This window comes from Cicer arietinum, chromosome 6, assembly GCF_000331145.2.
Source record: "Cicer arietinum cultivar CDC Frontier isolate Library 1 chromosome 6, Cicar.CDCFrontier_v2.0, whole genome shotgun sequence".
NCBI classification, from domain to species: Eukaryota; Viridiplantae; Streptophyta; class Magnoliopsida; order Fabales; family Fabaceae; genus Cicer; species Cicer arietinum.
Genome location: NC_021165.2, coordinates 22,420,761 through 22,434,222, shown reverse-complemented (window position 1 = coordinate 22,434,222; position 13,462 = coordinate 22,420,761). Strand labels below are relative to the sequence as shown.

At 29.5% G+C, this 13,462-nt stretch overlaps 1 long non-coding RNA gene across 1 annotated transcript; it reads left to right on the top strand.

Annotated features, from left to right (window-relative positions):
* Positions 1–6,147: 6,147 nt before the first annotated feature.
* On the top strand, positions 6,148–8,818 carry LOC101490315 (uncharacterized). Its single transcript, XR_190033.4, has 4 exons — positions 6,148–6,409; positions 6,529–6,700; positions 7,688–7,792; positions 8,565–8,818. It is a non-coding gene; the product is annotated as an uncharacterized lncRNA (long non-coding RNA).
* The last annotated feature ends 4,644 nt before the right edge of the window (positions 8,819–13,462 follow it).

The following is a 13,462-nucleotide window of genomic DNA, read 5'->3' as shown; positions in this document are numbered from 1 at the left end:
CCTACACATGCAAATTGACCATCACTGTTAGAAGCTTCAAAGATCGAGAATATGTCACTTGCTTCCTCAAAGAATTGAATGACAATTATTCCAATTTTCCCACTCAAATTATTCTCATGGAAAAATTACCCTCCTTTAGCAACGTATATTCTTTTGTTGCTCAATAAGAACCTCCATCCAATCATTCTCCTCCCGATTCTGCTGTTTTCAGTGTGAATTTTGGAAATACCAATTATCGTAATACACAACAAGCTGGACGTGGTCAACCAAAGTCTCAAATGTTCTGCACGAATTTCTATAAAACCAATCACACAGTGGATTCTTGCTAATTCAAACATTGTTTTCCCCTTGGGTACCGTTAAAATAAAAACCATAATCCTAATCCATTTCCTACTCCAAGCACCAAGTCTACTCCACCATCCAAATCAATTTCAGAAGACCAATATCCTTCAATTTCAAAGGAAGATTATCATTACTTGGATAATCTTTTTTCAGACATCAAACAACGAGACTTTAACCATTTCTTCAACACAAAAACAATCTACTAAAGCAATCAATAACCAAGAATTCTAGTGTTTCCAACACATGGTCTATTTATCATAATCTATCTATTTGAATTTTAGATACGGGTGCTTCAGAACACGTTTCTCATTTTATTGAATGTTTTTCCAAAATTGAACGGAAAAAACATGGTTTCCATCACTTTCCCTAATGGAAACACACTTCTTGCACATTTTTCTAGTTCTATTTACTTTGGTAATTCTCTGTTTATGAATGGTGTTATTTACGTACATTAGTTTCAATCCAGTTTAATTTATGTTTCCAAGCTAACTATTGATTTAAACTATAAACTGATTTTTAGTAAAAATTCTTGCAATCTCCAGGAATCACATATCCTAAAGTTGATTGGGTTTGTGGAGCATTTTAACAATCTTTATATTCTTAAAAGAGTTCCTATTGTTCTATCAATTGAAGTTTCTTTAAATGACATTACTGCTTCTTGTAATAAACATATTTTAAGCTCGAAATCTAATTCCTTTGACACATGGCACTAAAGATTAGGTCATCGCTCTGTTTCTGTATTTCAATAAGTAAGAATGTCATTTAGGTAAATTTTCTATGCTTCCTTTTCTATTAAGTTCTAGTCAATCTTTACACGCTTTTGATTTAATCCATACTGAAATTTGGGTTCCTATAAGTCACATTTAAATTGATGGTTATAAATATTTTTTAACAATTGTTGATGATCACACAAGGTTTACTTGTATTTTTCTTATGCAATACAAGCCAAAAGCTAGGCCTAAACTGCAAAACTTCTTAAATTTTGTTTCAACACAATTTTCTGCAAAAGTAAAAATCATACAAAGTGATAATGGTGTTGAGTCTAATATGTCTCAGTTGTATTCTGACTTGGGAATCTTGTATCAAACTTCTTGTGTCGAGAATCCTCAACAAAATTGCATTGTTAAGAGAAAACATAGACATTTATTGAATGTCACTAGAACTTTACTTTTTCATTCAAAACTTCCTAATTCTTTTTTTTGTCTTTTGCTTTATGCTATGTCGCTTTTCTCATTAATAGATTAATTACCCATGTTTTGAAATTTAAAACACCTTTTGAATTGTTTTATAACATGCCACCCACTTTTATTGATTTAACAATTTTTGGTTGCGTATCCTTTGCCTCTACCTTACTTAATCAAAATATTCAAACTAGACCCTCGTGCTCAAAAATGTTTTTTCTTGGTTTTAAGTTAGGTACTAAAGGCTATATTTTAATTGATTTGCGTACTGGTGATGTTTTTACTTCAAGAAATGTTTTTTATTAACATATATTTCCTTATACCTCTTTTCATTCTTCTACTACTATGATTTTAATGATTATGATTCTCTGAGTTTTTATGATGATTTCCTTTATAGTAATGCTAGTCATCATGCAAGACACTCATGTGTTCCACATTCTTCTATCCATAATAATGTTAGTCTTAGTGATTTTCGTATCCACAATAATATGGACATTGTATCTTCCACCAACCATTTCTTCTCCGGCGCAAACCCTTCTGAGATAAGAAAATATTCAAGACCTAAAAAACACCCTGCTTACTTGTAGGATTTTCAATGCAATGTTGTTGTAATAAATACAATTCTTAACCCCTTATATCCAATTTCTTTTGTTTTGTCTTACAATAATTTATCTGCTTCATAATTTACCTTTGTTGATTCCATTTCCTCTATTCAAGAGCCTACTACTTATAAGTAGGCTGCTAAACATCCATGTTGGGTTATTACAATGGAATCTAAAATTGCAGTACTTAATCATAATAAAATTTATATTTTAACACCTCTCCCTCATGGTAAGAAACTCATTGGATGCAAATGGGTATATAAGATAAAGTATAAAGTCGATGGATCTATAGAACGATATAAAGCGTGTTTAGTAGCTAAGGGTTTTACTCAAATTGAATGTTAAGATTATTTTGACACATATACTCATGTTGCAAAACTCATTACGATAAAAATACTCATCTTTATTGGATCATCTCAACATTAGTATATTCATCAACTAGATGTTTATAATCCATTCTTACATGGTAATTTAGATGAAAATTTTACATGCAATTACCTCAAGTATCTCTAACTCTAATCCTAACCATGTATGCAAATTATTAAAATCTTTGTATGGTTTAAAACAGTCTAGTCATCAGTGGTTTGTCAAACTATCCTCTACTTTACATTTTGTAGTCAATTGTCAATCTGCATCTAATCATTCGTTTTTTTTATTAAGGCATACAATAACACATTTACCGCCTTATTGATTTATGTTGATGACATTATTGTTGTAGGTAATGATGTTGCAGAAATTCAATCTGTAAAATATTTCCTTCATAAATATATCAAAATCAAGGACTATTGCATATTTCACAAAGAAAATGCACTTTAGATATCTTACACGAAGCTGGCCTCTTTGCTTCCAAACCAACAAACATTCTAATGCAGAAAAATATAAAGTTTTCAACGGATGCATGCCAATTACTCCCAAACTGACTGCATATAGGAGACTTGTTGAAAAACTAATCTACCTCACCGACACTCGTCGTGATATAAGTTTTTCACTTCAGTAACTAAGTCAATATATGACAGCCCCTACTTCTCAGCATCATCAGGCTACCATCCAAGTTCTTCGATACCTCAAATTATCTCCAGCACAAGGCATATTATATCCTTCTTCTTCTCCACTTCAACTCAAGATTTTATGTGATTCAGATTGGGCAAGCTGTCCAAATACACATAAGTCAATTTCCAGTTTTTGTATCTTCTTAGGCGACTCCCTTATTTTATGAAAATCAAATAAACGAGCAACCATCTCAAGATCTTCAACAAAAGCTGAATATATGGCCATGGCCTCCACTATTTGTGAGATTAAATGACTCACATATCTTCTCAATGATCTTCAAGTTTCATACATCAAATCAGCTTTTCTATATTGTGATAGTCAATCAACAAGATATATTGCCTCCAATTCTTCATTCCATGATGGCACAAAATACATTGAGTTCGATTGCCACATCGTTCGCAAGAAACTTCAGCATCAACTATTTCATTTGCTTTCAATATCTTTTTCTCTTCAATTGACATATTTATTTACCAATGCTTTAGATCCAAAACCATTTCACACTTTTCTTTCCTGGTATTAGTCACTATAGGTTACCACTAGTTTGTTAGTTGTTAGCTATATTTCATTATAGTTAGCTATATATTGTACCTTACTCTCAATTTGAATTCTATAAATATAAATTCACTCACTCTTGTATTTTGATTCATTCCAATAATAATAATCTAAAAGGTATTCAATAAACTCTTGTCTTGATTACCAAGTAATACATAGAGTTGACACCTCATGATCTTAAATAGAAAAGTTAAAATTAAAGATAATTATTAAGGAGAAGCTTATAACATTCTCTTGTCCTTTCAATTAGCCTACAATTGTACTTTATGTGAGTGCAGTTTGAATCAACGGTGAAGTCGTTGTGCAAGCCATCAATATGGGTCAATGCATTATACCAATGAGTTATTCACAATGTGGTGCCATTAACAAGCCGCCCATAAAGAGGTGTATGTGGCAGAGAAGTTTAGACGATGTATAGGGGAGGGTGGGAAAAAATGGATTTGGAGGAGAAAATTGTTTCAATGGGGGAGGAGATGACAAGGAAATGTAAGGATCTTTTGACATTGTTTTGCAGAAAAATATTTTAGACACTTGTACTTGGTTTCATTCGAATCACATAAGTTATTCGATTAAAGAAACATAATATTTTACATCAAGAAGACATTCTTGGAGACTGTCCAACATAAAACTTATCATTTGTAATGAATTAGTCCTATTGAAGGATTTTTATTTGTGTGACATTTACTTGTGGTTGCAGGGTAGAGGAATGGATTCAACATTTATTTTTTTAATGTGCGTAAAAGGATCAACACTTATACAATGGTTGAGGGTTTAGTAATTTGTAGCACATAGATACATTTTCCAATGGACCCTGCATTGCAATTAGCTGATTTTGTTATATGAAAATTGTTTGGTTAACAATTGTGTGGTTAAAATGAAAATTTCAAAATAACGTTATATTGGAGTTGTTAAAAAAATTAAATATTTAATTTAGTTTTGATTAAAATGTAAACCGACAAATTTAGTTATGATAGTTATAAATTGTATAGGTGCTTTTTGATTTGATTTTTTCAAAAAAAAAATAAAAATGACGTGGTACCATTTTATCTAGCCATCTTTATTTACAGTTCAATTCAATTATGTAAGAAGATAAATTAATTGTTGGCTTAAATGTATTTTTATCTATTTATTTTGTTCAAAATGAATTTTAGTCCATTCATTTACAAAACTTTTTTTTTTTTTACTTTTTCTATTAACTAATTTTTTAAAAATCTACACCTAATTACTCCAATTTAAAAAAAAAAAAATACGAAAAGATTCAACTTTTCAAACTTAATAGATGATCGTGAGGTCAATATGCAATGAGCTGAAGGAAAAAATTGATGTAGGTAATCCTTTTAATTTATAATTGATTTTAGGTTAAAATCCTAATATTCCACATCTTAGTGAATTTTGTATGTGTTGCGTATATTCCAATTGCTCCAATATATATATTAGGAGCATACACACACACAATTTTCACATGAGGTTTTTGTGTGTATCTCTTGAATTTAAAATCTTAAACCCTAAACACAACACCCTACCCTATACCCAATACCTAATTACCCTAACCATAACCCTAAAAATCTTAAACCCTAAACACAACACCCTACCCTATACCCAATACTTAATTACCCTAACCATAACCCTAAACCATGTAAAAATAACCCTAAACCCTAAACCTAACAATAAACCATACCCTAACCCTAACCTAAACCATAAACTCCATATACATGTTATGTCATTTTAAATTTGTAACAATTAGTCAAAGTTATTTAATTTGTATTTTTAAAATAAATACAAAGTAATTTGTGTATATGACACACGACTTTTGTAAAATATCGTACCATGAATTTATAACTTCATTAACAAGATTTTAACTTTTCTTTTAAGTTTAATTTAACATTTATTTTTATTGCATGATAATTTAATTATGTATGCTTTAACGTTATAATATTATATTTTGATTATATCTATTATAAATTATTAACAATATAATATTATAATTTAATTTAGTATTTATACAAAATATTTAAATCAATTATTTAATTAAAATAGTAATTATTGCATAATAAATAGTATATTTATTATTATGAATGATGTTAAAAAAAATAATAATCATTGAACATCTATATTTATGTCTACTAAATACTACATTACTAATAAAATCAAATATATATATATATATATATATTTAATATTAAAAAAAAAAACTGTATATGAGAAATCGGTTTTCCCCGCACTGATTTCTCTTCACTATATTAAAAAATAAAATATTTACCATTGAGAAGTGGATTTTATGAGTACCAATTTTTCACCTTGCAATATATTTTTTTATAAAAAAAACATGTAAAATGGTATATTATTTAAAAAGAGTGATAATATAGTATTTAATTTTTCTTTTAATGGTATAACAAAAAAACACTAATAAAACCAACTCACCAACCCACTAACCCTTTCTCTTTCCATTTCCATCCAAATTTCAGAGGTTCCTCCAAATTTCTGTACGCAACACCAAATCATACTTCCAAACTCCCAACGGCAAACCAAACCCACGGCTACGGTTATTGAAGATGACAACAACACCGTCCATCAACCTCAACCCCTCGAGAATTCTTGGACCTTCTGGTTCGATAACCCTTCTGCCAAATCAAAACAACCTGTTTGGGGTACTTCTTTGGCCACTGTTGAAGAGTTTTGGAGGTAAAGTTTCAATCTTTTTATTTTAGGGTTCCATTAAAAAAAACGCCTTTTTTTATAAGGATTAGTTAAAAAAGACCTTTTTTTTATTTATTTATGTTAATTTGTATATATGATTGCAGAATTTGCCTATGGTTAAAGACAAGGAACAAGAAAAGAAGGACAGGAAGAAGAGTGGGTGCCCTGAGATAAAAAGGCTACAAGTTCGGTCATGTAAATTATGAAGATTCTCATTTCAATGTTGGTTTGCCTGTATTTACCATTCATGGAAATCATGACGATCCGGCTGTCGTGGTATGAGTCATGTGCACCTATGATGTTAGTTGTATCTATAATTTGTTTGAGTTCTTGTTTTTGTTTTTTTTCCCTTCCTGTATGGTTGTCATGTTTGTTTTGCTTTGAGTTCTTGCTTTAAGTTATTCTGTTAAAGTGAACAAACCCCTCACCTCAGAGAAGCCAAATTCTATATCCTAGTATAAAGACTCCACCAATAAGAAAGTTGATTAGCACCCTGTCAAACATTTTGTCGGAATCAACTTTCTTATCGGTGGAGTCTTTATACTAGGATATAGAATTTGGCTTCTCTGAGGTGAGGGGTTTGTTCACTTTAGGTGGGAAAATTGTGGTATTATAACCGTCATTGATTATAACTAGTTCAGGCTATATGAAAATCCAATGGCCTTGGCTTGGTTTGTTCATTGCCACATTTAAACTCGGTCAATCAAGAAGAAAGATGATACGAAGAAATAATGTTTCAGGACTTTCTTTGTGTTTGTTGGAAATTATTGGTCCTTTTGAAAGTTGGCATTTTCTAACATTTGACATGATCCATGCTCTCGGTAACTTTGTTTACAAATTTTAACTATGTCTAGAGTATTCAGAGTAGCATTGAGAAATGTGTTGTTTATACATAGTTGCATAAGCATGGGTTTTTACATGATCAAGGAAACAAAATTGAGCCGTTAGAAGAACAAAATTGTCATGAAATCATACTCACCGTATACCTACCCTCTTCTTGTTCATACTTTACAGAGAAACAATACATTCTACATTTTCGACGTTTACTGTGTTTTTGACCTTGATACGTTCTTTGAGTCATTGCTGTATTTGTGTCATTGAGTTTAGGTATTTTTTTTTCTTCCACCTTCACATAGTTTCTCCTATTTTTTTAATTTCCTTCTGTGTATGAATGATTGTTCTTGTTAATGGTTTGTTACAATGCAGAATTGTTAATTTATTGTTTATAATATTTGTTGTGGATTGAATTTTTAATTCTTGTAGATTTGGTGAACAATTTGGGTACAATCTCAAGTTGAAGGCTCTAGGCAATTTAAAAGTTGAATTGGTGTTTGAGCAGAGATTGTAGTGTCTATGGTTATGAGAAAGGTATGGACTCTAACTGTTTTGAGAAATCTTAAAAGTTGAATTTGTTGTTGTAAGATTGTTGATGTAATTCAATTTTTTAGGCTAGAAGCAATTTGTTTTCATTACTTCGAGAACAACTAGGCCATATCACTCCACATGGAAATTAATGTTTTTTTTCTAGCTCTTGAGTGATAAATATACTTTTGACAAATTGAATGATGTGTTTGTATCATTTTTAATGCTTGAATGTTTTGAGTTTGATTGCTTGATTTTTTTTGTATGTGTTTTTCTCGTGGATGAGAATGAAAGTCATAGAAATGGAAGTGCATAGTGGTAGGGTGTTGACTATATTGTGTGTTTTTTTTTTACCTTTTGCTGCAAATTGGGTGTGTTGGAAGGTGGGGAATAAATTTGGGGGAAATTGAGTATGTTTTTAGCTTATGTATTTTTTACCTTTTCTAATTTGTATTTACTTTAATGATTTGCATAAAAAATATTGTTAATGCCTTTGTTGAATTTGATGAATTTGAGTACTCTTAGACACTACTTAATCATAATAATGTTCATTAATATGAAATATTTTGTTTTATTTATATTGTTGTGATTAAATCATAGATTTAGTGTTAATATTCTATTTGAGTTGTTTATTACCACTATCAAATCGGGGAATTAGTTTGATTTTTGCATGTTTCGATTTTGAGCGATTGATCTTGTTTAAGTTTAATTAGTTTGATGTTAATATGTGTGAAAAAGTGAGGTTGAATATAATATATATACTTATATGTTTTTTCAGGCAACACATAGGATTGCCAAGAGATAGAAGACGTTCTTCTGAGTCTAGTTGCCAGTCTAATGATGGAACAACACCATTAAGGACTATCTAGATGATGATTTATGAACTAAGTTTAATGTTGTTTTGCATTTTTAGTCATTCTATTAATGTTTTGGTTTTCTAATATTTAAACTAATTTACTTATTGTTTTGATTAAATTCAATGTATGGTTGTTACTTTTGAATATATTATATGAATTAGATTTATTTATAATTTTATAATTGTGTATTAGTTATATAAATGAGATTTATGAGTATTTTTTATTTTAATTATATTTTAATAAAATAATAAAAAATAAAAAACTTAAATTTGTGACAGTTTAAACCGTTGCTAGAAGTACATAGAGGCGGTTAGAATTGTCGCAAATATTTGCGGCATTTGGAACAATAGGTTTTTTAACCGACACAAAACAGCCTCGTGACGTACAAATGTGCGACGATTGGGGAACTGTCGTTGCTCTCTAGTCATAAGAGAATCATAATTCTTGCAAATTTGCTTTTCCTAGCTAGCATAAATGTATACGGTGTCTGTTACATTGATGTTTATTCATTCAATATAATTTGAAGATGTGTTGTGTACTTGTGTTTACATTATTTGGACAATCAACTCCATTTATTAATCTTAGGTTTTGAGTTATATTGTTAATTTGGATAGGAAAACCAATTTGAAGATTAGAAAAGCAGTGGAAAAGACGTGGGATTACCTAACTCCAGATAAGCCATTTGAATTTAAAGGTTCATATTTTTATTGATTGACTTATGACTTTTTAGAATCATCATTCATTAACTTCTTTAAATTTATTGTGATTCTACATTGAACATTTGTTTTGTAATTCACAACTATACTTGATTAACCTACCAACTAAACTTTTATCTTAGATTCTTCGATTTTTCTTTGAAGAATTAGTGGTAAATATAACTGTTCTTGCATCAACATTGTTTGACTGATCATTATTATGAAATGCTTATAGGCTTATAACTTTACTTTATTTGAATTTGAACACTTGTTCTATCACTTATAAAAGATTAAAAATGTATGTGTTATTTAGATGTTGGAGAAAACAACTGATGGAAGTGAAGGATGGACAAAAATGTATTTATAAGTGATAACAAATAAGTGATACTTGATAATTGATAACTAATAAATGGTAGTTGATAAGTGATAATTGAAAAGTGGTTAGTGTGATAAGTAGTAGCTGATAAGTGATAATGGTAACTGATAAGTGGTAAGTAATAAGTGATAGTTGATAAATGATAACTAATAGTTGATAAGTGATAACTGATAAGTGATATGGTAGTTGATAAGTGATAAGTGCTAGTTGATAACTAAGAGGCGATAAGTGATACCTGATAGGTGGTAAGTGATAAGTGATAAGTGATAATTGATAAGTGATAACTGGTTGTTAATAAGTGATAAGCGATAGTTGATACGTGATAAGTGATAGTTGATAAGTGATAAGTGGTAGCTGATAAGTGATAAGTGATACCTAATAGGTGGTAAGTGATAAGTGATAGTTGATACGTGATAAGTGGTAGCTGATAAGTGTTAGTTTTTGAAGTGATAAGTGGTAGCTGATAAGTGATAAGTGCTAGTTGATAACTAAGAGGTGATAAGTGATACCTGATAGGTGGTAAGTGATAAGTGGTAATTGATAAGTGATAAGTGATAATTGGTAGTTGTTAAGTGATAAGTGATAGTTGATACATGATAAGTGATAAGTGATAGTTGATAACTAAGAGGTGATAAGTGATAAGTGGTAACTGATAAGTGATAAGTTGTAGTTGATAAGTGATAAGTGGTAGCTGATAAGTGATAAGTTGTAGTTGATAAGTGATAAGTGATAACTGATAAGTGGTAGCTGATAAGTGATAAGTTGTAGTTGATAAGTGATAAGTGGTAAGTGATAGGTGGTAAGTAGTAGCTGATAAGTGATAATGATAACTGATAAAAGTGATAAGTGATAGCTGATAGTTGATAAAAGTGATAAGTGATAGGTGATAACTGATAAGTGGTAGCTGATAACTGATAAAAGTGATAAGTGATAGTTGATACGTGATAAGTGAAGGTGGTAGCTAATAAATGATAAGTGATAACTAATAAGTGATAGGTGATAGATGATAGTTGATAAGTGATAGTAGATAAGTGGTAAGTGATAAGTGATAACTAATAATTAATATGTGATAACTGATAAGTGATAAACCCTAAACCCTAACCCTAAACCCTAAACCCTAAACCCTAAACCCTAAACCCTAACCCTAAACCCTAAACCCTAAACCCTAAACCTAACCCTAAACCCTAAACCTAACCCTAAACCCTAAACCCTAACCTTAAACCTTAATCCCTAAACCCTAACTCTAAACCCTAAGCCCAAACCCTAACCCTAAACCTTAACCTCTAACCCTAAACCCTAAACCATAATCCCTAAACCCTAACCCTAACCCTAAATCCTAATCCCTAAACCTTAAATCTTAAACCCTAAACCCTAATCCTTAAACCCTTAATCCTAAACCCTAAACCCTAACCCTAAACGCAAAACTCTAATCCTAACCCTAAACCCTAAACCTAACCCTAACCTTAACCTTGACCCTAAACCCTAACCTTAAACCCTGACCCTAAACACTAAACCCTAACCCTAAATCCTAATCTTAAATCCTAAACCTTTACCCTAACCTTAACTTTAACCTGAACCTAAACACTAACCCTAACCGTAACTTTGAACCCTAAACCTAAATCTAACCCTAAACACTAAACCCTAACCCTAAATCATAATCCTTAACCCTAACCTTAACTTTAACCCTAACCATAACTCTGAAACCTAAATCTAACCCTAAACCCTAACCTTAAATTTATACCCTAAACCCTAACTCTACCGTAAACCGTAAACCATATACCCTAACCCCTAAATTATATACCCTAAGCCTTAACCCTAATTCTAAACCATAAGCTTAAATCTAAACCGTAAACCCTATACCCTAATCATATACCGTAACCCTAAACCCTAACTAACCCTAAACCATGTACCCAAAAACCTAATCCGATATCCTAACCCTAAACCTTAAACCTAAACCTAAACCTTAAACCTAAACCTAAACCATAAACCTAAACCATAAACCTAAACCATAAACCATGAACTCAAACCTAAACCCTAAACCATAAACTCAAACCATATACCCTAATTCTAAATTATATACCCTAAACCCTATACCGTAATCCAAAACCTTAACTCTAACCCTAAACCATGTACCCAAAACCCTAATCTGATATCCTACCATATACCCTAATTCTAAATTATATACCCTAAACCCTATACCGTAATCCAAAACCTTAACTCTACCCCTAACTAACCCTAAACCATGTACCCAAAACCCTAATCTGATATCCTAACATTAAACCTAAACCCTAAACCATAAACTCAAACCATATACCCTAATCCTAAATTATATACCCTAAACTCTAAAATGTCCTATTTTTCAAACCTAACAGCTAGTCACAAGGTCAGTATTCCAATAGAAGGTCGCATCCCCATGATGCGACCATGTACTGACATTAATTTTTTTTTTTATTAAATCAGTTATTGATTATTTAATAAATTAAAATATTTAATAAAAATCAAAATACTATTAATAAAATACATTAATATATAATAATAATAATAATAAATAATAATAATAATAATAATAAATAATAACAATAATAATATTATTAATAAATAATAATAATAAAAATAATAATAATAATAATAATAAATAATAATAATAATAAAGTAAATTATATTATAAATTTTAAAGAAATTACATTAAAATGAAAGAAAAATATACATCAATTTTGTAGATAAATTATATTATAAATTGTATGTTGTTTTGCACATAAATTTCCAAACTCATTTTCAATTATCATCAATGCCATGTCGACCTCATGGTATCGAGTCCAAAATATGATAAAACTGATATAACTACTAATTTATTTATATTTACTCATAAAAAAAATATGTTTCAGTTATTAATAATGATATTGAATATATCATTATTATTTATTGTGAAGTAAAATTAAATGTAAAATAATAGGTTTAAGGATAATTGAATTTTTCAATTAATTTAAGTATTAGTGTCTATTTATTTGTTGAAACTTGAAACATTTTGTTTAAGGTACACTTCTCCAGTTCAAAATCTAATAAAACTTATATAGCCACTAATTTATTAATATTTACTTATAAAAACATATGTTTTAGTTAATGATATTGAATATGTCATTATTATTTTTTTGCAAAGAAAAATTAAAAATAAAATAGTAGCTTTTAGATAATTGAATTTGCCAATTAATTTTAGTATTAGTGTGTATTTATTTGTTGAAAATTGAAACATTTTGTTTAAGTGAAACTTCAATTACAATTTATTTATCACATAACTTTATCAAACTATGAAGAAAAAAAATTAAAAATTGCAATATTTTGTATTAAAGAGTAGAATGTCGTTGATCAATTTTTTGTATTATAATTAAAAATATAATAAGTTTAAATTATTTTAAAAGTCTATATTTTATCATGGTTGAGTGAAATGCGTGATGAATTGGATCCTTTAATATTAAATATTTGAGGACATAAGCTACGTTTTGTTAACACGACATAAACTACAAATTGTTATAGAGATTACTAAATGTGTGACGAAATTCTAATAGAATGAAAGAAAATTGTAAATATTTGAATTCTTTCTTACATATAAATCCAATTTTTCAAACTTAAAATATAACTAATTTGAAATGTTTTTACAAAATTTTCTGATAACTTTAGAGATATAACATTTCGTTGAAAATTTATTAATTTTTTGTTGTTGCAATTTAAGCGATACTTTATTTGTATTTAT